Source organism: Podarcis tiliguerta, assembly GCF_965153285.1.
Source record: "Podarcis tiliguerta genome assembly, chromosome: 17".
Taxonomy (NCBI): domain Eukaryota; kingdom Metazoa; phylum Chordata; class Lepidosauria; order Squamata; family Lacertidae; genus Podarcis; species Podarcis tiliguerta.
In genome coordinates, this window is record NC_139550.1 from 37,780,791 (window position 1) to 37,805,446 (window position 24,656).

General features: G+C 50.0%; 2 long non-coding RNA genes across 5 annotated transcripts; both read right to left on the reverse strand.

The window, feature by feature from the left end:
* Positions 1–11,141: 11,141 nt before the first annotated feature.
* Positions 11,142–16,649, reverse strand: LOC310667905. 4 transcript variants are annotated; one of them, XR_014506391.1, is made up of 6 exons: positions 16,230–16,649; positions 14,246–15,851; positions 13,573–14,151; positions 13,422–13,479; positions 11,676–13,018; positions 11,142–11,557 (listed from the first exon to the last, which is right to left on the reverse strand). It is a non-coding gene; the product is annotated as an uncharacterized lncRNA (long non-coding RNA). The 4 variants fall into 4 exon arrangements; XR_014506392.1 differs by having other exon boundaries at positions 13,573–15,851; XR_014506393.1 differs by having other exon boundaries at positions 11,676–12,812; positions 13,320–13,479; positions 13,573–15,851.
* Positions 16,650–21,018: 4,369 nt separating this feature from the next.
* LOC310667907 lies at positions 21,019–23,860 on the reverse strand. The gene is made up of 3 exons (XR_014506398.1): positions 23,607–23,860; positions 22,582–23,537; positions 21,019–21,039 (listed from the first exon to the last, which is right to left on the reverse strand). It is a non-coding gene; the product is annotated as an uncharacterized lncRNA (long non-coding RNA).
* Positions 23,861–24,656: the final 796 nt, after the last annotated feature.

Genomic DNA, 24,656 nt, shown 5'->3' on the forward strand with positions numbered 1-24,656 from the left:
CTTCCAAGCAAACACATTCCAGTGAGTTGTGAATCTGCACCTTGACTTGCAAGGCTCTGAATGAAACAATGGGGGGGGGGAGCACCATTAGACAAGCTTCCACTCAAGCTCCCAGGGTATCTCCCAATGCCCAGAGAGTGGCCAACATAGGAAGCCAGACTATCAGCACTCGGGCATCTTCCTCAACAGCCCTCTCTCATGGTGTTCCCCAGTACAAGTACACTTCAGCTGTGAGGAATGTCCAGCCCCTGGACACCATCATGGCACCTCTACCAATGCATCCGGTTGTAGAAGCAGCTGTCCGTGTCCATGGACAGGAGCCCCTAATAACATCCATGTTGGCTGCAGCCCCTCCTCAGGAGCAGAAGCAAAAGCTTGGTGAACGTCTCTACCCTCTAATTCACTCATTACACCCCTCCATGGCTGGGAAGATCTCAGGTATGCTGCTGGAGATAGATAACTCTGAGTTGCTGCTGATGCTGGAGTCACCTGAATCCCTCCACTCTAAGATTGAGAAAGCTATTGCTGTACTGCAGGTGCACCAAATCTCTGAAGCATCCCACAAGATGGCAGCATTTCTTCAGTGACCAAGATGGGTTGGATCCTATTGGTACTGATAAAATGACCTCTTCTACTTTGCCTGTTGCTGCAACTGTCATGTCTACACTGCTTGTGCAGCAGCCTTCATTGTTACCATAAATTTAGCTCTCTAAATTAAAACACAGAGAGAGAGAGAGAGAGAGAGAGATTCCCAAGACTGAGAAGCTTAAACATCCTCCATCATTCTGTCGCAATGTAAGCAGAGGTGTAGAGTGGGGAGGGCTATGGGAGCCATAGCCCCGGGTACCCGGTTTTGCGGTGGTGTGAGCCAGGCGCCCCCATGCAGGAATCCCTGCCCTGCCCATCACTGGGGGTCTCTTGGCCCTGGAGCCTGGCCTTGCCACCATGCCCCCAGCCACCAAGGGCAACGGCAGCTGGCCAGACAAAACAGCACAGCCCCGTGAGCCTGGCAGCAATGAGGGTTTGGCTGGCGCGGCAGGTTTCGTTCACTCCCTGCCTGTCTGGTGCACACACACACATGTTCACCCCAGGCACCAATAAAGGACGCAACACCACTGCATGTAGGTACTTTATAGCATGTCTAAAGTGCTCTTCCTGTGTGCTCAGGTATGCAGGGGCAGAGGATGCGGTGGGTGCGGTCCGCCCCGGGTGTCACCGCTGAGGAGGGGTGACAAAATGCTGGGCAGCACTCACCGCGGGGCCTGCAGCACACCTGAGCCACTTGTCTCTCCTGCCCAAACTGTCCACCTGCTGCCTCCCCCCAACTGTAGGGCAACGGAGTGGGAGGAGGCAGGCAGACTCCGGAGGTCCCGCCCTCGCCCCGCCCCTATGGGAGGCTCACCCCGCCCCGCCCCTGGGCACGCCGCCTGAGCAGCTTCCTCTACCGCTGCAGGTATGACACCAGCATATTCCATACAGCAACCTTGCCAGGTACCATTAGTGTTCTTTTGAGCAAACAGTGTGTTGCATGGAAGTACTGAGTGAAAATGTGTCTGAAGAGATATTTGAAGTGAAGGCCTTTAAGTGTGCATGTACTGATAAAAATAATCATGCGCAGCCAGCCAACCTTTTCAGGTGGTGAACATAGCATGACAACCACACTGGAAAGCCTGTGTGAAGTGGTTTCAGTGGAAAATGGCTAGATTGTTCCGTTGACATACAGCAGCATGATCGTAGCCTACACAGGCAGATGGGTCATGCCGCGTTATCTCAGAGAAGGAATAAGTGGGCACTATTCACGATCATAAAAGCAGAATGAAAAGCAAAGATAAGTGGCCACTGACTAGCCTGCTATGAGTCGGGGAGGGGCTGATCTGGCCAGTGGGCCAGATCCTGATGCCCTCCACCACCTGGACCACTTTGACAAGTGGGTACAGTTGCTCACCTGTCAATTGCCTTATTTTTTTTAATTTGCTTTTTATTCCAATTGAACAAAATTAAATAAAAATAAAAAGTGCATAAAGAGGAAAAAAGGAGGAAATGTATATTACATCACTATAAATGCAAACAACTACAATTCCATATATGCTTGTCTAGCACATAGGCAGTGCTTTTTTTTCTAGATTATTAGGTGCCAGTACAGGTATATAAATGTTGTTATTATTTATATTTATAACCTACTATATTTTTTATAAACATGTTCCAAATATTGTCCATACACATAAGCAATCCATTCATAACTTGCAAGTGTTGTCACAATGTCAATTCATTGGCTGAAGGGGCCCTAGATTTATCTTTCCAGTGCATCCATATCAGTCCTTTGGCCGTAGTAGGGGCACGGAGAATCCATTTACATTGTCCAGTTGTCAAATTCCATACAGTAGGTACTTCAAAAAGAACACTTTCCTCTGAAAATTTTACCTTTTTCCGCACAGTCATGTTTATCCAATCCAATGCTTTCCCCCAAAACTTAGTAAGCATAGAATATTGTAAAAACATGTGTTTCACAGAATTCTTATCCAACTGCCTGGTGTTAACACCATGACCTCAAGGGAAGCACTGGCACCAGGCAGGTGCCATCAGTGTATTTCCTTTAATAGTCAGCTGAAAACATTTGTTTGTGCAGGCTTATTCAGACACATACAACAGGCTGCATGCTTTACTGTGTTTTGTTGTTTTTGTATCATTTTCTAATGGTTTGAGGCATGTTACCACACAAAAAAAATAGGAAGTACTTTGCACTTTTCTAAACCCAAAATCTGTGCTGGGAAGCATATCTGACTTACACCCACATTTCCTGATCAGGTGCAGCCCAATCCTTACAAATATAACCAGGGATGGCAGAATTAGTCCCGAGAGGGAAAAGCACCCCCATTCGGCATGTGGGCTCCATCACCCTGGAAACTCACCTGTCCTCATGAGGACTATCACCATTCAGTTCACACAGGTTCTGCTACATGACACATGACACAACGCATGTCTGTTGCTGTGCGACTCTACCCCACCCCAGGAAACCTCCGCTGTGCCCCCACAGCCTAGGAGGGCGACTGCTGTCTTCCAGCTATGGCTTGGCATGGTATTTTACAGCATGCCAACTCTAATCCTGGGACAAGCTGTCTTCGGCTGATGGGGAGTGACTCTGCCCAGCTGGGTCTCTCTCTGTCTGCCTTGTGGGTGCATCAGCCTGGCCAGTGTCAGCAACTAATCCAACCTGACAGGTCCAATTGCTTAGAAAAGTCCCAGAGATTTCCAGTGCCTCCCGGCTCTGGCTGCAGCTGCACTGACTCAAGAGGAGAGAAGCAGGCAAGCCCTGAAGCAGTTGCAGAAGGAGTACAAGTCTGGTCTGCATCCCCTGAGCAGCAGCACAGCAAAATACTTGGTGCCCAGAGATACTGGATTTGGGAGGTGAGTAACCCTCCTCCTTTTCACAAAGGAACCATTCCCACACTTACCCCCATCTAAACAATGGAATATATGATGAGACAGGGCAAAATGTAGTTATTCTCTCTCTCTTTCCCCCTCACTGAAAAGGAAATATTTAAATTGTATTATCATTGTAATTTAAATGCATGGCTGTTCATATCTGAGCTGTGGGCTGCATTGTGAAAATTATGTAGAACGGCAGATTATAAATTTGAACACTGGTATAAATAAACACAACCTAACACCTTCCACTCAGCACTAGTGTATAGTCTTGCATTGGGCTGGGGCAGAGTGACTGCTATATGCAGATTGTGGGGGAACTGAAATTGGACCACTTGCGTGGTAGAGCGAGTCCTCAATCCATCCCTTGCATGTGGCCACAGAGTCCGTTCCAGGGCTGGGTACTGCTCACCAATGTGGTGTAGCGGTTAAGAGCGGTAGTCTCGTAACCAGGGGAACCGGGTTCGAGTCTCCGCTCCTCCACCTGCAGCTGCTGGGTGACCTTGGGCCAGTCACACTTCTCTGAAGTCTCTCAGCCCCACTCACCTCACAGAGTGTTTGTTGTGGGGGAGGAAGGGAAAGGAGAATGTTAGCCGCTTTGAGACTCCTTAAAGGGAGTGAAAGGCGGGATATCAAATCCAAACTCCTCCTCCTCCTCCTCTTCTTCTTCTTCTTCTTCAAGCTGTACTGCTGCCTTCGGTGAAAATGAATTCTGCTTCTCCCAACCACATGGGATGGCAGGCAGAAGGGACTGCCCCCTCCTTCAACAACACACAGGTGTTCTTCATTGCTGCCCTTCCAGAAGTAATTGAAGGAAAGGGAAGGTCTGGTGACTGGAGCACACAGTGGCCTCCTATTACCCCAAACCCTATAGCTGTAATATCCTGGGACTTGGGTTGGGGAAACCATGAGCACGTTTTCTCAGCCTGCCCCAGTGCTAGTCAAGGCGGCAGCAAACAGGGAAAGATGCTGGAGGCGACGGCAGGAGGGAGCAGTCCTTGGCCCTCCAGTCATCCCTGCATCAGCTCTGCCCTCTGCACCTGTGTTTTTGTATTTTGTATGTATGGGGTCAGCCCACACCAGTGGACCAACACCCCTCCTCCATCGCAAAATTTCCCTTGCAGTACTCAGTAGGGATGCAGGTGGCGCTGTGGGTTAAGCCACGGAGCCTAGGACTTGCCGATCAGAAGGTCAGCGGTTCGAATCCCCACGATGGGGTGAGCTCCCGTTGCTCGGTCCCTGCTCCTGCCAACCTAGCAGTTTGAAAGCACATCAAAGTGCAAGTAGATAAACAGGTACCGCTCCGGCGGGAAGGTAATCGGCGTTTCCGTGCTCTGCTCTGGTTCGCCAGAAGCAGCTTAGTCATGCTGGCCACATGACCCGGAAGCTGTACGCCAGTTTCCTTGGCCAATAAAGCGAGATGAGCGCCGCAACCCCAGAGTCGCCCGCGACTGGACCTAATGGTCAGGGGTCCCTTTACCTTTACTCAGTAGGCAGGACAGTGGGGGCAAAGCTAGAACGAGTTGGCTCTGCCTGCCATTGTCTCTGGCGCCACCTACTGTTGGCCTCCCGCCACGCCAGGCGCCACTAGCGTTGGCTGCAGCATCTCGTAACAACCCCGCGATCCTCCGCGCCCAATTCCGCCCACACTGCACCGGTGCCTTCTTTCTTCCCCCCTCCCTTTTCTGTCTCTCCCTTGCTTCTCCCCTAGATTTGCAAATGTCCCTCTCGCCCTCTCCATCTCTCTCTCAGCTGCTCGCAGATTGAATTATTTCATTCTTTGTAAACGAGCTTTAGGAAGCAGCAGGACGGACGAGAGACGCAGAGGAGGGCGCTGGTGATATGAAAGAGGCGGGTAGGAAGGAAAGATGAACTCCCCCCCCCCCCTTCCTCGCTCATCGCCAGCCTTGCTGGGAATTCAGCATCACCACGCCCTTTCTCGGCCCATTTGTGCTGCTGTCTGCTGCCATCTAGTGGGAGTCCGGGTTGTTGCACGTTAAGAAAAGCGGGCGGGGGGCGAGTAATTCCACGGGTGATCCTGGTGACTCCCCTCCCTCCCTCGTGCAACACGCGGACTATTCTTCTTAGTGCTCAGGCCAAGGAATGTTGCATAGGTTCGAGCTCAAGAACAAGGCCACCAAAACGTGTTTTCCGCCCGGTGGTCGTTCACCTGGGTGTCCTTGATAACCCTTTACCCCCCGGGCCCCCAAACAGCCGAGACGGAGTATCTCCTGCCAGAAGCAGGCAGTGACCGCAGCTCAGTTCATTCAGGCGGATTCGCGCCGCTTGATGTCTCTTAGCTGGATGCAAGATGAGGCTCCACATCTTGTGGAGGGGAAAACACAGGCATCAGGTTGGGTTGGCATTATCGTTTTGTCTGTGGCAAGGCATCTGTGCCATGCTTGTTTGTCCATGCAGGGCAGTCGTTCATTCCTTGTTGTTGTTGTTGTTTAGTCGTTCAGTCGTGTCCGCCTCTTCGTGACCCCCTGGACCAGAGCACGCCAGGCACTCCTGTCTTCCACTGCCTCCTGGGGCTTGGTCAAACTCATGCTGGTAGCTTCGAGAACACTGCCCAACCATCTCGTCCTCTGTCGTCCGCTTCTCCTTGTGCCCTCCATCTTTTCCAACATTAGGGTCTTTTCCAGTGACTCTTCTCTTCTCATGAGGTGGCCAAAGTATTGGAGCCTCAGCTTCACGATCTGTCCTTCCAGTGAGCACTCAGGGCTGATTTCCTTCAGAATGGATAGGTTTGATCTTCTTGCAGTCCATGGGACTCTCAAGAGTCTCCTCCAGCACGTTCATTCCTTAGAAGCATTTATTTCTTTGTCGCCCTATAAACAAGTCCTCAAACACCACTTGCTACAGGCAGGCAACCAACAAGTGAAGAAGAGCACACCACCTGTGTGAAGCAGCCCTCATCAGGTGTGCGAGGGGCTGGCCTAGAACAAGCAACAGCCCAATGCAGTAGCCTTCCCTCCAAGTGTCCCTATTTTCCAGGGACAGCCCCGAAATTACAAAAGCCATCCTGGCTTCTGACCTGATCCCAGAATGTTGCTGTTTCCCCTGCCAGTGTTGTCGCTGCTGAGCTCAGGGAGGAGGCTGAGCCAGTGCTTGTCTCAAGCAATGGCGGTGGCGGCAGTGACAGCTGTGCGGGAGCATCCTGTGGCCCCTCCGCCCCTGCTGGCCTCCTCCCTTGGGCAGCTTGCAGTGGCTGCTGGAGAGCAGGCAAGGAGGCCGTAGCCACCAAAGTCCAGCCCCACAGGACAAGCCGGCTCTGAGGGGCAGGCAGAGGACAAGGCTGCCCTAGGCGGGAAGAAAGCGGAAGGGAAGTGCAAGCAGTCTTGAATTTTTTTAATGGAAAGCTGTGTCCAATCTTCAGCAATGGGGTGCTCAGACAGTGAAGGGTTTTTTTTGGGGGGGGAACTTATTGCAACAACAAAAGGGTGTCTCATTTTCATCCCTGAAATACTGGATACTGTGTGATGGTCCCCTACAGAATTTAAAATGCTGGGTGTGATCTTTCAGATCTTCAATCACTCTTCATCCTGTATTGATGTTCAGAAGGAAGATGGGGAGGGGAAGAAAAGAAGAGAAATCAATGTTGCATTGTTAGGCAGATATCTGGTGCATTTGAAAACAATGAAGCAGGAAGTTAGCTGAATGCAGATACTGCTAATTGGGTTACCAAAAGGCCATGTTGGTAATATTCAGTGAACAAAAACTCCCTCCAGGGACAAAACATTAAATGAACAGAAAAGAAAAAAACCAACCACCATTTCCTCTGAAAATCTGGCAAACAAGAGCAAAGGTACTTCTGTATCTGCAAAGCCTTTCAGGTCTCCTAGAACTATAGGAAAGCAGAGAACAGGTCAGGTCAGAGTGCCCTTTATGTGAGGAAGTTAGATATTAATTCTTGAGGGGTGGGGTGGGCACGCCAGGTAGCAAACAAACAAGCATGGTGATATTATCTATCAATGTTGCCATTTTTGTTAGTTATCAAACCCTTGGAGATTTCTTAGTTGGGTAGTTGTCTGCCTTTTAAAACATTACCGTATTTTTCGCCCCATAGGACGCACCGGCCCATAGGACGCACCATGTTTTTTGGGGGGGAAATAAAGAAAAAAAATTTTATTTCCCCCTCAGGCGCTTGTGGGGCCAGGAGCGGGGAGAAGCGCTTTTCTCCCCACCGCCAGCCTTCACATCAGGTCCGGGGACAGGGGGAAGACTCGCTGCGCCTCCCCACTGTCCCGGGAGCTTGCGGGGCAGGCAGCGGGGAGAAGCGCTCTTCTCCCCGCCGCCAGCCTTCACGTCAGGTCCGGGGACAGGGGGAAGACGCGCCGCGCCTCCCAGCTGTCCCCGGAGCTTGCGGGCAGGCAGCGGGGAGAAGCGCTCTTCTCCCCACCGCCTGCATGCAGAACAGGTCCGGGGACAGCGGGAAGACGCGCCGCGCCTCCCAGCTGTCCCCGGAGCTTGCGGGCAGGCAGCGGGGAGAAGCGCTCTTCTCCCCACCGCCTGCATGCAGAACAGGTCCGGGGACAGCGGGAAGACGCGCCGCGCCTCCCAGCTGTCCCCGGAGCTTGCGGGCAGGCAGCGGGGAGAAGCGCTCTTCTCCCCACCGCCTGCACGCAGAACAGGTCCGGGGACAGCGGGAAGACGCGCCGCGCCTCCCAGCTGTCCCCGGAGCTTGCGGGGCAGGCAGCGGGGAGAAGCGCTCTTCTCCCCGCCGCCAGCCTTCACGTCAGGTCCGGGGACAGGGGGAAGACGCGCCGCGCCTCCCCCCTGTCCCCGGAGCTTGCGGGGCAGGCAGCGGGGAGAAGCGCTCTTCTCCCCGCCGCCAGCCTTCACGTCAGGTCCGGGGACAGGGGGAAGACGCGCCGCGCCTCCCCCCTGTCCCCGGAGCTTGCGGGGCAGGCAGCGGGGAGAAGCGCTCTTCTCCCCGCCGCCAGCCTTCACGTCAGGTCCGGGGACAGGGGGAAGACGCGCCGCGCCTCCCCCCTGTCCCCGGAGCTTGCGGGGCAGGCAGCGGGGAGAAGCGCTCTTCTCCCCGCCGCCAGCCTTCACGTCAGGTCCGGGGACAGGGGGAAGACGCGCCGCGCCTCCCCCCTGTCCCCGGAGCTTGCGGGGCAGGCAGCGGGGAGAAGCGCTCTTCTCCCCGCCGCCAGCCTTCACATCAGGTCCGGGGACAGGGGAAGACGCGCCGCGCCTCCCCCCTGTCCCCGGAGCTTGTGGGGCAGGCAGCGGGGAGAAGCGCTCTTCTCCCCGCCGCCAGCCTTCACATCAGGTCCGGGGACAGGGGGAAGACGCGCCGCGCCTCCTCGCTGTCCCCGGAGCTTGCGGGGCTGGCGGCGGGGAGAAGCACGCATCTCCCCGCCGTCAGCCTCTAAACCACATAGGGAGACAGCGGGATGGCGGCGTTCCGCCTCCCTGCTGTCCCCCGACCTTGTGGGGCTGGCGCTGCGGCTCTCCTGAAGCCTGGAGAGCGAGAGGGGTTGGTGCGCACCGACCCCTCTTGCTCTCCAGGCTTCAGCGAAAGCCTGCATTCGCCCCATAAGACGCACACACATTTCCCCTTCATTTTTGGAGGGGAAAAAGTGCGTCTTATAGGGCGAAAAATACGGTAATCTACATTTCTTTGATATGCATATTGCTGAAATCTCAGTATTACTGTCCCTTTGAGGCACTGAGGAAAATAAGGTAACTTAGCAAACCATCCTATACTTTGCCCTGGGGGGTTAGGAGTGGGGAGGTGAGGGATACTTTCCCACTGCACCTGGAATGGCCACTTGATCCAGGACACACTCAAGAGCAGCTCAGGAAGCTAGGAGAAAAACGTTACTTAGAAAAGCCCCCAAGTGTCATAGAAACTGGAGACACATCCTCAGGGACCCTTGAAACATCACCAGTGCCCACCCATCAGGCATGGTGCTGGTGCTGGTATTCACATAACACAGAGAGAGCCAATCAATGCAGGCTGAAACAAGTGATTGACAGGTGGGCAGTGGGTGGAGTCAGCTACCTGTCAAAAAATGGCCTGGCCACTTTTGGGTCCATGGTGCCAGACTCAGAGCAGTTTCCCACTCTGGCATTGCAGCCTGCGTTTCTCCCCCTCCCTTCCCCCATGGGAAGTGCTCTGTCCTGGCACCACCTGTGGTGGGTGGGTGTTTACATTCAGTGCCAAAATGAGGTGCTTAGGATCCTAGGTGAAGATCAGTGCTCAAGTTCCCATGTATGTTTTAGAGATAGGCTCTTTGCAGAAAGTACCATATTTTTTGCTCTATAAGACTCACTTTTTCCCTCCTAAAAAGTAAGGGGAAATGTGTGTGCGTCTTATGGAGCGAATGCAGGCTGCACAGCTATCCCAGAAGCCAGAACAGCAAGAGTGATTGCTGCTTTCACTGCACAGCAGTCCCTCTTGCTGTTCTGGCTTCTGAGATTCAGATATTTTTTTTCTTGTTTTCCTCCTCCAAAAACTAGGTGTGTCTTATGGTCTGGTGCATCTTATAGAGCAAAAAATACGGTACCTCTTTGCACAAAGGCCACAACAAAGGCAAAATGGCCTCAAAAAATAATCTGCCCTCCCATCTCAGCAGTTGAAATTTGCCTCCTTCAGTTAAAATCATGCTTCCAGCTATTGTTCAACTAGTGCTTTTGTTTATTAATCTGCTACAAGGCTGATGAAAGATTTCAGCAGCCCTGATTTCTATAGTTCCTTGAGAACGGATGGCACAAGTGGTGTTTACCTATAGGCTGGAGGCTGTCCGCAAAGCATCTTTGATTGCTGCACACTCTCAGCAGTCCTGTCACATTTTAATCAAGGAGAGATTTAATAAACTGTAGAGAAGCCAAGCCAGTAAGGTCCAGTTATAATTTGTCATTCCCAGTGCATTTGGCTCTATGATGGGATGGAAGTCACATCTGAATCATAGAATCATAGAATCATAGAGTTGGAAGAGACCACAAGAGCCATCGAGTCCAACCCCCTGCCAAGCAGGAAACACCATCAGAGCACTCCTGACATATGGTTGTCAAGCCTCCGCTTAAAGACCTCCAAAGAAGGAGACTCCACCACACTCCTTGGCAGCAAATTCCACTGTCGAACAGCTCTTACTGTCAGGAAGTTCTTCCTAATGTTTAGGTGGAATCTTCTTTCTTGTAGTTTGGATCCATTGCTCCGTGTCCGCTTCTCTGGAGCAGCAGAAAACAACCTTTCTCCCTCCTCTATGTGACATCCTTTTATATATTTGAACATGGCTATCATATCACCCCTTAACCTCCTCTTCTCTAGGCTAAACATGCCCAGCTCCCTTAGCCGTTCCTCATAAGGCATCGTTTCCAGGCCTTTGACCATTTTGGTTGCCCTCCTCTGGACACGTTCCAGTTTGTCAGTGTCCTTCTTGAACTGTGGTGCCCAGAACTGGACACAGTACTCTGAAGTCATACTGAAGGACCAACAACATCTGCTATTGGGTCCCTGAAGCACAGATTCACACAAAGCGGCAAAACGTCCTTGCATGTTATTAAAAAGTTACCCATGAAAAAGAGGATGTGTCCTGGAAAAAGAGGACAAACGGCAACCGGGGGAAGGGGCAGAATTGAGTTACCTGCGACACAATTGGTCAGTTAAGTTTTTTTATTTATTTACTTGATTGGGGCGGCAGTCCCCCCCCCCAACCCCCGGCCACCCCACCTGCAACCAGGGGTGGAGGAAAGGGGGTGCGCTAGGTGTGGGGCTGCCACCGATGTCACCACTGGGGGGGGGGGCAAATTATCGAGCAGCTCTCAGCACAGGGCCTGCAGCATGCCCAAGGCTCTGTGCTGCCCAAAGGGTCCACCCACTGCCTCCCCCCCAGCTGTAGGGCGACTGAGTGGGAGGAGGCAGGCAGACTCTGGAGGCCCCATGCTTGTGCAGGAGACCTTCCAGCAGGCTGGACTCAGAGCCCACCCTCTGCCCCGACTGCCGCCACACCTTGCCTCTTGCAGAAGGGGGCGCCTGGCCAATACTCACACATGCAAGATGTCCTCCGTCACGTCCAGTTCCTTGCTGATCCCTTCTTTGCGGGGCTCAGGGTCAGGGGCCAGGGAGCCCAGCGCAATCTGGGCCAATGATGGTGATGGGAAAGGGATCCTCAGCTCACTGATGTCGGGGGTAGCGATAAGGAGCATAAAACGTAAAGAAACCCCCCCCCCCACAAACATACAGGTGCACACTGCCTACCTTTCCAACAAGAGACACTCTCTCTATTCAAGGCCACATTTGTATTCTATGTTTAATATTTCTGGGAGAGCTTCTAGTCCCTGGTTTTTGACTGCGGAGCTCTGACACGGCCAGGCCAGAGCACTTCAGTGGCATGTAACCAGGCCCAGAACATTGGTACGAAATGAGTGTCACATTTAGTGTCCCATGCGCTTCATTCTAATACAGTAATATTGAAATTTTCTCAAAGGGGAATTACACACACTAAAATAAATATTGGAAGAGGAAGTGTGAGTCATTGGTGCTCCCATTCCCCAATATACAGTGTGAGTGTGAGTGTGTGTGGTGTGTTTGTAGGAAGTCTCACTGCAGGGGAAGGTGTGCCGTTCCCTTCAGCACCATACCGCCCTGGAGCAAACAAGAAATTTCCACAAACTAGTGGAAAACGTTGCAAAATGCAATTCTGGCCCTCCTGAAGATCTGGGTGGATAGTTCTTCTGATGCCTGGGTATCCCTGACTTGCAGTAGCTCTGGAAGGATCTTTCTTAGCAGCCCTGTCTGGAAATGCCTGGGACTCCACCTCCTCCATACAAAGCATGCACTCTGAAACGGAGCTATAGCCCTATCCCAACGTGCACTTACTAGGGAGTAAGTCTTAGGAAGCACTCAGACTTCCTTCAAAGTAAACTTACTTAGGGTCAAACTGCATTCCTCATGATCAGGAGAAAACAAAAGGACCTGACTGAATATACAATGTTGCATCCCTAGATAACCCCGATTGCAGAAATAGGACACGTCTTTGCTTAGAGTGGCCATTGACACTTGGCCAAAGGAATGGACACCAGTTTGCATACGCTGTGTGTAGATGCACATGTAAAAATATTAGTGGTTTATCTCCTACTAAGTCATAGTCACTAGAAACATTGATTTCAGTGACTCCGAGTATGACTTAGCTGCTCTTCCTTCTGTATCTTTCAGCCAGACCTGGAATGCCCGGCCATTCAAATAGAGGACACCTTCATACAGAGGACTGTCACCTGTCCACATCTTAAGCCTATGATAGCCCTGAAAATTGAGAACTGTCTTCTGAAAATTGGACACCTGAGCATCTTATATTTGCTCTTCTGCTTCTGCTAATGAGTGAACGTCATGCCATTTCCTCTTTTATCCCAGCCTTTTCCACATTCTGCATAATCTAAATAGGATCCGTTTGTTTGTATATGTAGGTTACTTCCTAAACAAACAATGAAAAATTAAGAGACGGTCTTTTATATTTATATATAAAAGAAGTATTTTGTTCCCTATGGCTTGGTGTGCTAGACTGGGAAGCATCCATATAATCCACCTTGTCTTAGACACACACCAGTGATGCATCAGAGGAGCACTTTGCTTCATTAAGTTCTTAAGGGGGAGAGATGATAGATAGATAGATAGATAGATAGATAGATAGATAGATAGATTGCAATGGAAGTAAGCAGGGACACCGCAGGGGCTTGAACCCCGTCCTGGAAACCAGGAGCGCCAACCACCAGCGTCTTTTGCTTTTTTTTTGGCCAATTCCACAAGGTGAAAAGCAAAACCTGAGAGAACACTCTGAATACAGAATGTTCTCTCAGGAAAAAAGAAAACCCTTAAGAATTATGAAGTTGCAGACAGAACACAATCGAGGTTGTATCCCTTGCCATGAGCAAGGGATATTCACCTAGATGTGTTTAAGTCACAGAGTGCCATGTTGACTGCCATTAATTTGCAGGGCAGGACAGAGAGACTGGTTCCAGTCTTCAAACTCTGCCTTTATGCTCACCTTTATGTTTGTCCCTCCGAAGTGTGAATTCATGGGCCTGGAAGTTCCTTCTGCCGGTCTGTGAAAAGCAATCTGGACTCATTAATTTGTCCCCGGCCCTTTCCCGCCAATTCCAGAGAAATGTTTTTGGAACCCAGCTGTTCTTACTGACCTCACTTCTGCAGGAAGAGCTGGCTTCACCTGAGTGTGGTGGGCTCTGGGACAGAACTGTGAAGAGATCAAGCGGGGGGAAATGGAGAAGCTAAAGGATTGGACTGAAAAAGAATACTGAATTGTGGAGTGTTAAGTTCACTTGCCGTTAAGTTTCCTGAAGGCTTGCAAAATTCTATTTCTTGCGTCACTGAGATGCACCTGGAAGAGACTAGGGTCTTCAGCAGCCCTCCCCTCCAGACACAGGAGCAAAAACAGCCGGTTACCTAAAGCAGCGCAGTCAAGACGCAGGTGTCTCTCAATCCTGCACTGCAGATGTTCACTTGATGGATCAAGAGCTCTGACACTGCCTCTTACTTGACAATGGAGCAGATCTGCTTCTGGCACAGGCAGCTCTGTGAGGTCTGTAAAAAAAAGAGCTGGAACAAAACAAGGCTGGCTGTCCCACCAAAAGATGTACCTTATTGTGTGGTGATGGCACAGGAAGGGGCCTCCCCTGCAGTGGTGTCCCGACACGAGAAGTCCCTCCAGGTAGAAGCACGGAGAATGACCACATTCGGCTTTCGAGTTCGCAGCTCTTCTGAAAAAGGGATTGAATAACCAACATTGCTAAATACAAGCTCTTTGTAATATTTAGTTTTCATATTTGATGTATGATTTCATTTAGAGCCTACCTTTTCTCCAACAGGCTCAGGGTGCTTGAATGGTCCCCCTCACTGCGGCCTGAAAGAATCTTTGTACAAAGAGTTGCAGGCAGAACACAACAGAGATTTTCCCCTCAGCCAAGCACAAGATACTCACCTAGTTGACCTTCAGCCAGAAGACACACAACTGTATTGCTGCTATACTTACGATGGAGCATTTAGAGATTACTTGTTAGTTATTAGTGCCTATTGCCACCTCTGAGAATTCGAAGGTAACCAAGTGAGAGGTTTCAGGCAAAGGAAGCAGTTTGCTACACCAGGTTTTTAAATATATTACTTTAGGAACAGAAGAACTGGCGAGGATCAAAATGTTAGTATTTGTTGGAAAACCAGCAACTGTCAACCCTATCATGCAAGTTTTCACCAAAAAGCCAGTAATACCATTTGGGTCAAATTAAATTTTGAATAAAGTCTCAGCATTTATGGATCATGTTCCCTGCATTCAACAATTATACATGTACCCCAGGCAAAGAAAATTGGGAGCTACATGCCTCCTTTATCTACAGGATTGAAGGGTACAGACCTCTATTCCAAAATGTTTCAGAAATGTGGGTTATTATGATTTTGTGTGGCCCTGCTCTGGTCATTAGTGGAACAATCAGCCACCCCCTTATGTATGAGTAAAAATGGCCAGTCGGGATTCATAAGATTTCAGATATTTTCTCAGTCATTTCAGCCTTCCCATTAGCAGACAACATTTTCTGCCCTTTATATACAGGAAAAAATGGTTACGGCTCATCCTTCCTAATTGTGAATATGTTTGTGCTTAAACGTTTGCTGGACTTTTTTTGCTTATAAATGGCCGGCAAAATGGTGAAAACCTCTACTTACTCCAAGGCCTCTCCCAGGCCACCTCTACCATTGCCATCAGTAGATTCACCCACAAAATGCCTTATTTGCTTTTTCACATTGAAATCAGCAAGGCAACTGTTACAGATATCGGAAGCAGTTTGATGCATCAGCTTTTAAAATGGGTATTCTAAATACCTAAATACCCTTAGGAACAGAATTACTGGTGAGGATCCAAAATGCTGGCATGTTTGGAACCTTCTGGATTTATATACATCTGAAGGAACAAAAACTCAACAATATTTTGGTGACCCTCTTCTGCAGTTGCCCAGGAAGTTCAATTCATTTGTCTTCAGATGCCCAATGCCACCACTGTTAAGCCTGCTGCTCCAGAGGGTTTGTTATTCTACTCCTTGGAAGCCCCATTAGAAATAAAAGGAAGTTCTGCCCATTAGCGAAGGAGCTTATCTATAGTCCCCAAGAAGCTATCACAAAGTGGCTGCAAGGCATTTTTGTCAACAAGGCATCCTGAGCTAACACGAAATTAAATGGAACTATGTAGTCCTCTGCGCCTCTGCTTTGCTCTTTATCACATGCACAGCTTTCTTTCCCCCTAGATCCCCCTACCCTTCTCAATTCTAAGTCTTACCTGTGTTAAAATCTTACCCGTCTTGGTTTTTCCAACTTCTGGAGTGAGTGGTTGCAGACCAGATCCAGGTGCTCATGGAAGAAGCTGAATTTCTGAATGCATTTCCATCAGGGTTTAGGCCTTGGTCGCCCTGCACCTCTGTCGAGAGACAAGGGAAGGCGCTCAGTGACCCCCAGTGCCTTCCATCAGTTTCGGCTGGTGGCCCAGCTACGCCCATCTCTGGACAGGCATAGCCTGACTCCTCCTGTCTCTGCTCTGGGAACCCGTTCTTGGGTCGTTCTTTTGGTTTTGATTTGGTGTAGTTGATATTTTATGTGAACCGCCCTTAGACCTTCGGGTATAGGGCGGTATAGAAATTAAATAAATAATAACAATAATCATAATAATCACTTCAACAACAGAAACGCCAGCCTTCTTTTTATGAAATGGCTTCTCCAGTTGCCTTTTAAAAGAAAAGTCTTCTATTTTCTGCAATTATTCTTCACTCGGCTTGAAGCAGACTTCATATCCACCTACCCTTCCCTCTGCTCCTTTGTACATCCAAAGACTTGTTGGTTGAAAGGGAAATAAACTTGATTTCGCCCCTGACGTTCAATGTTTCTTTGTTTTCCCTTGGCCTTTCTAGTCATCAGGTGTATCTGCTTTTCTTGATTCTCTTTAAAATCTTCATCTTGGGGTTTTTTATGAGTTTTCAGTTTAATTTTTTCTCAGCTAAGCTTTCTTTTGGGGGCTTTCTCAAAGTCCAGTATCTGTCCACAATTTACTCTCCCTGTTTTATTATGATTAATTCTTTGATCTTCTTATTTTCTTTCAGTTTCCTTTTAATTAAAAATGAATTGCCTCTCCTAACACTTTTTAGCTCTATCTACCTACAAGCAACATTTAAAATTGCCAACTATGGAGATCACCTTTTGTTGTATCTCTTTTTAAAGTTGTAAATAACAACTTCAGCTCTGACCAGTGAGAGGGTTAAAACCAGTATTATAGCCAGGGACAGTCTCACTCACTAGATTCTGGCTCGCTCCTTCCACCACCTGTTGGTCATAAGAACACATAAAATAGTCCCTTGGCGCATTAATACAGTGGATACAAATGGGTTTGTTTTCAACATAGGATCACTGTGCCTGGGTGAGAAATTAGTGCCGGCCACACTCCCTAATAACAGGGTTGCTGGGGTGCCAACTTGAATAAAATATGGGAGGGGGAGGGCAGGTAGTAAGCCCTGCCCTACATAGTCACATGACATGGCACACAGAATTAAATGGCAATGGCCATCAACTTGTGGGGGAGGGTGTTCCCGGCCCCCTCAAATTTTGGAGGGGGTGCGGGCTTAAGAGGAATTAGCTCCTAAGCCGGGGTATGTGTTATTCCTGGATCAATGTCTTTGTTTGCTTGGCTATGTTAGGGACCTGATGTGCCTTTTAATGACATTTTGCCCAAGTATCGCACTGATCTGAACATTAAAGATTTTGGTAGACACTGCACCCTGAGTTTGAATTCTTCTTTGAGTGACGGCCAGGAAACTCTCCTCCACAGTGGCTTTTTTGGAGGTTCTCCTTGTGGGAGGGGCCCCAGGGCCCCCAAAATGGATAGCCTATCGCTGTAAGAAAACGCTTTAAGAAAAAGCTAAGAAACTGTTAAAGCTATATACCTTCGTTAAGGAAAAATCTAGGTGTGAGGCTGCTCAGTTACCCAGCTCGTTGGGCAGAGCCCGCGGGTCCCTGCGGAATAAAGGAAGGAGTCCAGCCAACCGGAGCAAATAGCTGTAGACCAAAGTTTATTGCGCAATAGGTTCAAAGAGCAAATTTTGAACCCCGAGGATGGGGTGACAAAGACTTTTAAAACTTTCCCACCACATCCCAGAATACAGTTCGAAGGGGAGGGGTTAACCTTGGCAAACATGTCCAGACAAGTCCTTGGTACCAGATTAGCATAAGCAGACATGGCAGGGCAAGACTCAGGTATAAGATTAGCATAGACAAATATGTCTTAAGTACCCACCACCCATGGTGCTGGAGGAGACTCTTGAGAGTCCCATGGACTGCAAGAAGATCAAACCTATCCATTCTTAAGGAAATCAGCCCTGAGTGCTCACTGGAAGGACAGATCCTGAAGCTGAGGCTCCAATACTTTGGCCACCTCATGAGAAAAGACTCCTTGCTTGGAAAAGACCCTGATGTTGGGAAAGATGGAGGGCACAAGGAGAAGGGGACGACAGAGGATGAGATGGTTGGACAGTGTTCTCGAAGCCAGAAACATGAGTCTGACCAAACTGCGAGAGGCAGTGGAAGACAGGAGGGCCTGGCGTCGTGCTCTGGTCCATGGGGTCACGAAGAGTCGGACACGACTAAACAACAACAATCCACCACCCAAAAGTACAATAGAAGTTCCTTTGCATGTCTGGAGCCTGAGGCGAGTCAGGTGATGAAATTTGGCTTCCCTTGGCTAACAATGAGCCCAGCAATTTTCACCTCTGAGAACTTCCTGGAGTCCTTTTGCAAGGGGAAAATAGCTTTGGAATGGGGGGAACAGGGAAAGGAGATGATTTTATATTATTTTTAAAGCTAGATGACTTCCCTGAGCTGTCAAGTTGGAAGGATATATTCAGGCATAATATTTGTAATATTTAACTTTAAAGATGTGCCCCCCCCCTGTAATTTCCGTAACAACCTCTATCTATCTACAAGCAACATTTAAAATTGCCTGCTATCAAGATCACAAGTGAAAACTTGTTGTATCTTGTTTTAAAGTTGTCAGTAACAACTTCAGCTCTGACCAGTGAGAGGGCTAAAACCAGTATTACTGCCAGGGACAGTCAGCGGCAGAGGAAGCCGCTCGGGCGCCTGGGACACGAAGTGCCCTTAGGGCGGGTGAGGGTGAGGGCAAGGGGTCCATAGGGACGGGGTGCACCGTGGGGCCTCCGGAGTCTCCCTGCCTCCTCCCACTCAGTCGCCCTACAGCTGAGGCCCAAACCGCTGTGTCTCTCCCAGGAGAGATGCGTGGTTTGGGCACGCTGCAGGCCCCGTTTTGAGTGCCGTCCGGCATTTTGTCACCCCCTCAGTGGTGACACCCGGGGTAGCCCCACACCTACCACCGCCCCCTTACTCCACCCCTGGTTGCAGGTGGTGTGGCCAGGGGGTCGGGGGGAATTGCCCCCCTAATCAAGTAAATAAAAAAATTTTTAATTAACTGACCAATTGTGTCGCAGGTAACTCAATTCTGCCCCCTCCCCGGTTGCCATTTGTCCTCTTTTTCCAGGACACATCCTCTTTTTCATGGGTAACATTTTAAAAATTTGCCCAAATGTCTCTGGCTATACTTTCTGGATGAGTCCTAGACAAGACTGGTGATTGAAGACTTGCTTACCCCTTCTCTTCTCCTGCCCCCCTCAGCAATATATCACGGCTTCTATAGCCTACGTATAGTAGGAGCATTTCAAATGAGAATCTTCATAGCGTCCTCTTTTTTGCTCTTCAAAATATGGCAACCCTAATTCCCCCCCACAAAATAAATAAATCCTGGCTACACCCATGGCAGGTGGTCATAGCGACAGTGCCAATTTGGTGATATAATCAATGAACAATTACCATGAACTTAGAAATTTATCCTTCTTCCCCTGCCCATTTATCAACTCATTGCTGTGTTGATTCAAACTCCCAGATAGTGCCATGTCCCAGACCTGGGTAAAACCAAGATCGTGAAGTGAGGGCCTCCCCCCATTTCCCACCTGACAGCTATTTCCATTTTGGCAGTGGCTGTCAAAAAAGAGACCATGATCAAAGAAGGAATATTGGGGTTGAGATCCTCCCACCCAAGAACCAGAAAATGCGAGCCACGGATCCCTGTTGAGTTTATAACCAATTATGATGATTTCAGGATCTATTTATTTATTTGGTTGTTTATTTAGCCAAAATGGTACACAAGTGTTTTTGCACCATTTGTTCCCTACCAGGATGGGGCTTTGCGAACCAATGGAGAGAAAAGTAACCAGTCATTTTTGTTTCCTCTTCTTGGCAGGCCTGTTCACACAACATGTGCATGGTTGGTTCTTAATGCAGGAGCCAGGAAGCTGTGACCCTCCAGACGTTGGAAGCCATTGGAAGCATGGTAAAAGTCCCTTCTGTGGTGTCCATTCACAGGTGAAACTTATTGCTGGGCGTTGCAGTGATCTGGTGATGAATATTTGTGTGTCTACCAGCCCTGAAAGCAAACTACAAAACTAAGTACTTGTGTCTGCACTAGTCATTTCTGAAACAGTCTTCAAGGATCACCCCACTTACAGCGCATGGCAGTAATCCCACTCTGGAGGTTACCAGAGCATGGATAGCTGGGCAAGACTATCCTGGTTCAGGAACAGCAATGGCTGGTGAGAAGCGCTCCTGGGTCTTTTTACCCAAGCACAAACCCAGGTTTCAGCATGTGTGCCTTCAAGAGGGAGCTGCAAGCTACAAATGTAACTTACGACAAATGCCAAACAGAAATTCAACAGGTGAAGCTTTCACCAGAATGCAAAGATGGTTACCGAGGTGGGGAAGTTTTGCTTGCTGTTTAACAAGTAGGAGCCATGCCAGAAAGAAAAAATGAAAGTAAATCTTGCTATATAAATGGGACTTCAAGGCCATGCCATCCGTTTTGGCTCCTCTGCCACTTGGCCCCCTCCTCTTCCTCACTGCCAGCTATTAGCTGCTTTCCCCCAGTGGCAAGAGAGACAGAGAGACGCAGCAACAGGGATGGGGAACCTGTGTCTCTCCCGGTGCTGCAAGGACTCCAACTCCCATTAGCCCTGACCCTCGGCCATGCTGGATGGGGCTGAAGGGAACTGGAGTCCAGCAACACCTGGAGAAACACTATGATTAAGATTTTGCTTGTGTTTGTGTAATTGATTAATCAATATGGTGAGCTGGCTCAAATATATATAATCAGTTAACACATGCAGAATAAAAAGTAAAGCACACTGGACAATTTATTAAAGCTCCAATTCTATGTCCTTTGTCTAATATCAAGGCAGTCCCAGGCTTGCCTGCGTCTCAGCACCCAAAATCTATCAATGTCCAAGAGTATCCGAGACCAAAGAGTTCTCCGCTGGCTCCAGATCACAAAGCAACATCTTGGCTCTAAGGATGGCATGTTCAGCGCCTCCTCTGACATCAGTAGCCCATGGGCAAATCCAGAGTCCAGCCAAGATTATTGGGAAGCTCCTGTTGCAACCTTCTATCAAGCCACAGGAGGCCCAAACAGGTCCATCGTTTCCACCACCAAGCAGAGATGCTCCAGGAAAGAGCTGATGGACACACGCAGAATCCGGGCTTCATCTGCTCTCCATCGACTGCAAAATAATAATAATATACCGTATATATACTGTGTAGACTCTAACATAAAATGTCAACACTTGCACTACACTTAGCAGTCCAATGAACATGCCACTCCTTCTGCCAATATCCTCATTCTATTCCAGTCCTTGAGCTTCCCTTTTACTCTTGGCAGACTCTGGGCACCTGGTCCAATACATTTTGAGGCCAGAAAATATACTGTCTCACTTAATTATTTTTATCATAGCACCACCTGAATGCAAAGGACTCAACAGAGAGGAAGGGAGGAATTATTTTTATTATCCTCCTCCTCCTCTATATAGTATCATCAGCATGTGTAGCACTTTGCAGAAAATATGAGGGGACAGATCTCTGCCCTGACAGGCTTACAGTGCTCAGGTTTAGTTAGAGGCCTGGCTGCTGCAGTGTCCCTGCTCCAAGGGCTTCATGGGAAAGGTGATGGGAGGGAGGGCTTGAAGGAAATAAGCGAGGAGGATGCACAGAGGGGTTCTGAGGGGAGGGGGGTACCAGGCATATGGGGCACCAGGGAGGAAAAGGCAGAGTTGTTTCGGGGAACAGGAGACATCTAGAGGTTGAGGAGCAAAGCTCACAGGTAGAGACGTATCGGGATACAAGAATGCTGTCTAAGGATGGGAGAGCATGGCCACAGAGGGCTCTGAAGGCAAGAGCAAGGCGTTTGTGATGCATCCGAGGGATGAGCATCATGTTATGGGAGTGCTGTGAGAGATGAATGATTTTGGCAGCTAAATCAGCAAGGGAGACAACAGAAGGTCGGGGTGCAGAAGGGCCCCAGCTCAGTGGGAGAGCAGCCACTTTGCATGCAGATGGTCAATCCCTGGTCGGTCTGGGAGCTACGCCTGTCTGTCCAGCTGAAAAACTGCAGGTGGTGCTAAATGGATGGTAGGCAGATTCCTACGTCGCCAGGAAGTTGTCCTCTGTACAGAAGCACAAGGATCTAAATGCAGGTCTTGCTCAGCACACCACTTTATTTTACTTGCACCCCACTCTTCCTCCAAGTTATGCTCAAAACAACCCTGCAGGGTAGGTCAGGCGAAGAACAGACTCATTCAAAAGGGTTCAGCTCCAAGGGCCTTCTGGCAGTTCCCTCCTGTGAGAAATGAGGTTACAGAGATCCAGGCAGAGGGCCTCCTTGGTGGTGGCACCCGCCCTGTGGAACGTCCTCCCATCATATGTCAAGAAGATAAATATAGAACTTTTAGAAGACATCTAAAAGCAGCCCTGTATAGGGAAGTTTTAAATGTTTTATGTTTTCATATCTATTGGAAGCTGCCCAGAGTGGCTGGGGCAACCTGATTAGATGGGCGGGATACAAATAATAAAAACTGTTGTTGTTGTTGTTTAAACCCTGGCTCAAGTCCAGCATGCCATCCATTACGGCGCCACCTTGTCTCTCATCCTCCTGCAGCTTGTGCAGGAGACCCTCCAGCAGGCTGCACCCAGGACTCAGAGCCCACCCCCTGCCCCGAATGCCGCCACACCTTGCCTCTTGCAGAAGGGGGCGCCTGGCCAATACTCACACATGCAAGATGTCCTCCGTCACGTCCAGTTCCTTGCTGATCCCTTCTTTGCGGGGCTCGGGGTCAGGGGCCAGGGAGCCCAGCGCAATCTGGGCCAATGATGATGATGGAAAAGGGATCCTCAGCTCACTGATGTTGGGGGTAGTGATAAGGAGCATAAAATGTACAAGAAAATCCCCCCACACACACACACGCACACTGCCCACCTTTCCAACAAGAGACTTTCAGATTCAAGGTCACCTTTGTATTCTTAGGTTTAATATTTCTGGGAGAGCTTCTAGTCCCTGGTTTTTGACTGAGGAGATCTGACACGGATTAGAGTCCCTGCTTTTCCATGACTGTGGATGGGAGAAAACTCAAGACCAATGTTCAAATTGCAGGGTGGAGGGCAGAGGGGGCTACTTTGGTGCTGACCACTTTCGCTTACTATTTGCAGAGGGGGGGGGGGGGTTGCATCAGGGAAGCAGGGGAAGATGTGTTATAACTAGAACCGGAGGGGGCCCGGGCATGTGGATTTCATTCAAGGCCTTCCTACCTCTTTCCCTTTACCCCTCTCAGTCACCATTCTGTCCTATTTGCAGTTAGGGGTCAAAAAGCATTAAAGGGCAACTTATCCCCATTTCTCTCCCCAAAGAATCCTGGGCACTGCAGCTTACCCCTCGCAAAGCTACAAAGTGCCCATAATACTTTCCGGGTGAAACCTCAGCAACCCACCACCTTGATTTCCCAGCAGCTCTGGAAATGCAACTTGGCACACGTGCAATTCATTCAAATGGTGGGTCTGCGCTTAGACTCCCTTCAGCCACACCCTGGCAAGTGACCAGGGACTCCGGCCCCTGCCCCCCCCCCCCCAGCAAGAGTGCTCAACCTGCCGGATCCTAATCGCACTTTTAATTTAAATCCCGTTTCGATCTGCAACCGGGGAAACCCATTTCAAGCGCCTTTGCCCCTCCCGCCTCTTTCCGGAAAGGCGCTTGCCAGAGGCGCCTTGACGCAGGAGAAAGTCCCGCGGCGCCCAGCGGAGCTTCCTCCAGGCAGGATGAGGCCGCACCGGGGCAGCCGGGGGCCTGATTCCCACCCCCCTCCCCTCGCTCTCGCCCCGCGATCCCGCCGCTGCCCTCCCCCACAACCTGCTCCGGGAAACTACTGCCCCCCCCCCGGAAAGGAGGCCCCGAGCAGGAATGCCCGCCCCTCTTCAAAACAAGGACCGCGAAGCCTCCCTCCAAGGGACCCAGGCGTCCGAGAGCCCAGCCCGCCCCCTCCTCCGCGGGCGCAACGCTGCTTCTTCACCGCCGGATACAAGGCGAGGCCTGGCCGGGACACAGCGCTCCCTCCGGCCGCCGCCGCCGCCGCCGCGCCTTCCATCGCCGACGCCGCCTCCCCCGGGGGTGGATCCCAGGGAGCGGCCGGCCCACGTGGGGGGATCCTTCGGAATCCACCAGCCTTAGCTGTAGCAGCGTCGGAGAGGAGCTGGCGGCGAGCAACAGGCGCTTACGAATATTAGAGGAAAATAGGCCCAATGTGTGGAGGGTTGGGGTTTGCTTTTATTTTTAATCTATTTTGTTGGTTTTTCCGCAGAAGAGCAATAAACGCAAAAGCAAAACTTGTCACTCGGCCAATCACTTTTGGTATAAAGTACAGCAATCCCGCGATTTAAGTGTATTTAACTGAGTAAGTGTAGGGTAAGCCCTGCCCTACATAGTCACATGACACGGCACACACAATTAAATGGCAATGGCCATCAACAGTTTGGGGGGAGGTCACGGCCCCCTCAATTTGGGGGGGGGGGGCGGGCTTAAGAGGAATTAGCTCCTAAGCCAGGGTATGTGTCATTCCTGGATCAATGTCTTTGTTTGCTTGGCTATTTGTAGAACGTGCTGTGCCTTTTAATGACATTTTGCCCAAGTACCGCACTGATCGGAACATTAAAGATTTGGGTAGACACTGCAGCCTGAGTTTGAATTCTTCTTTGAGTGGGAGCCAGGAAACTCTCCTCCACAATGGCTTTTTTGGAGGTTCTCCTTGTGGGAGGGGCCCCAAGGGCCCCAAAATGGCCTATCACTTTAAGAAAATGC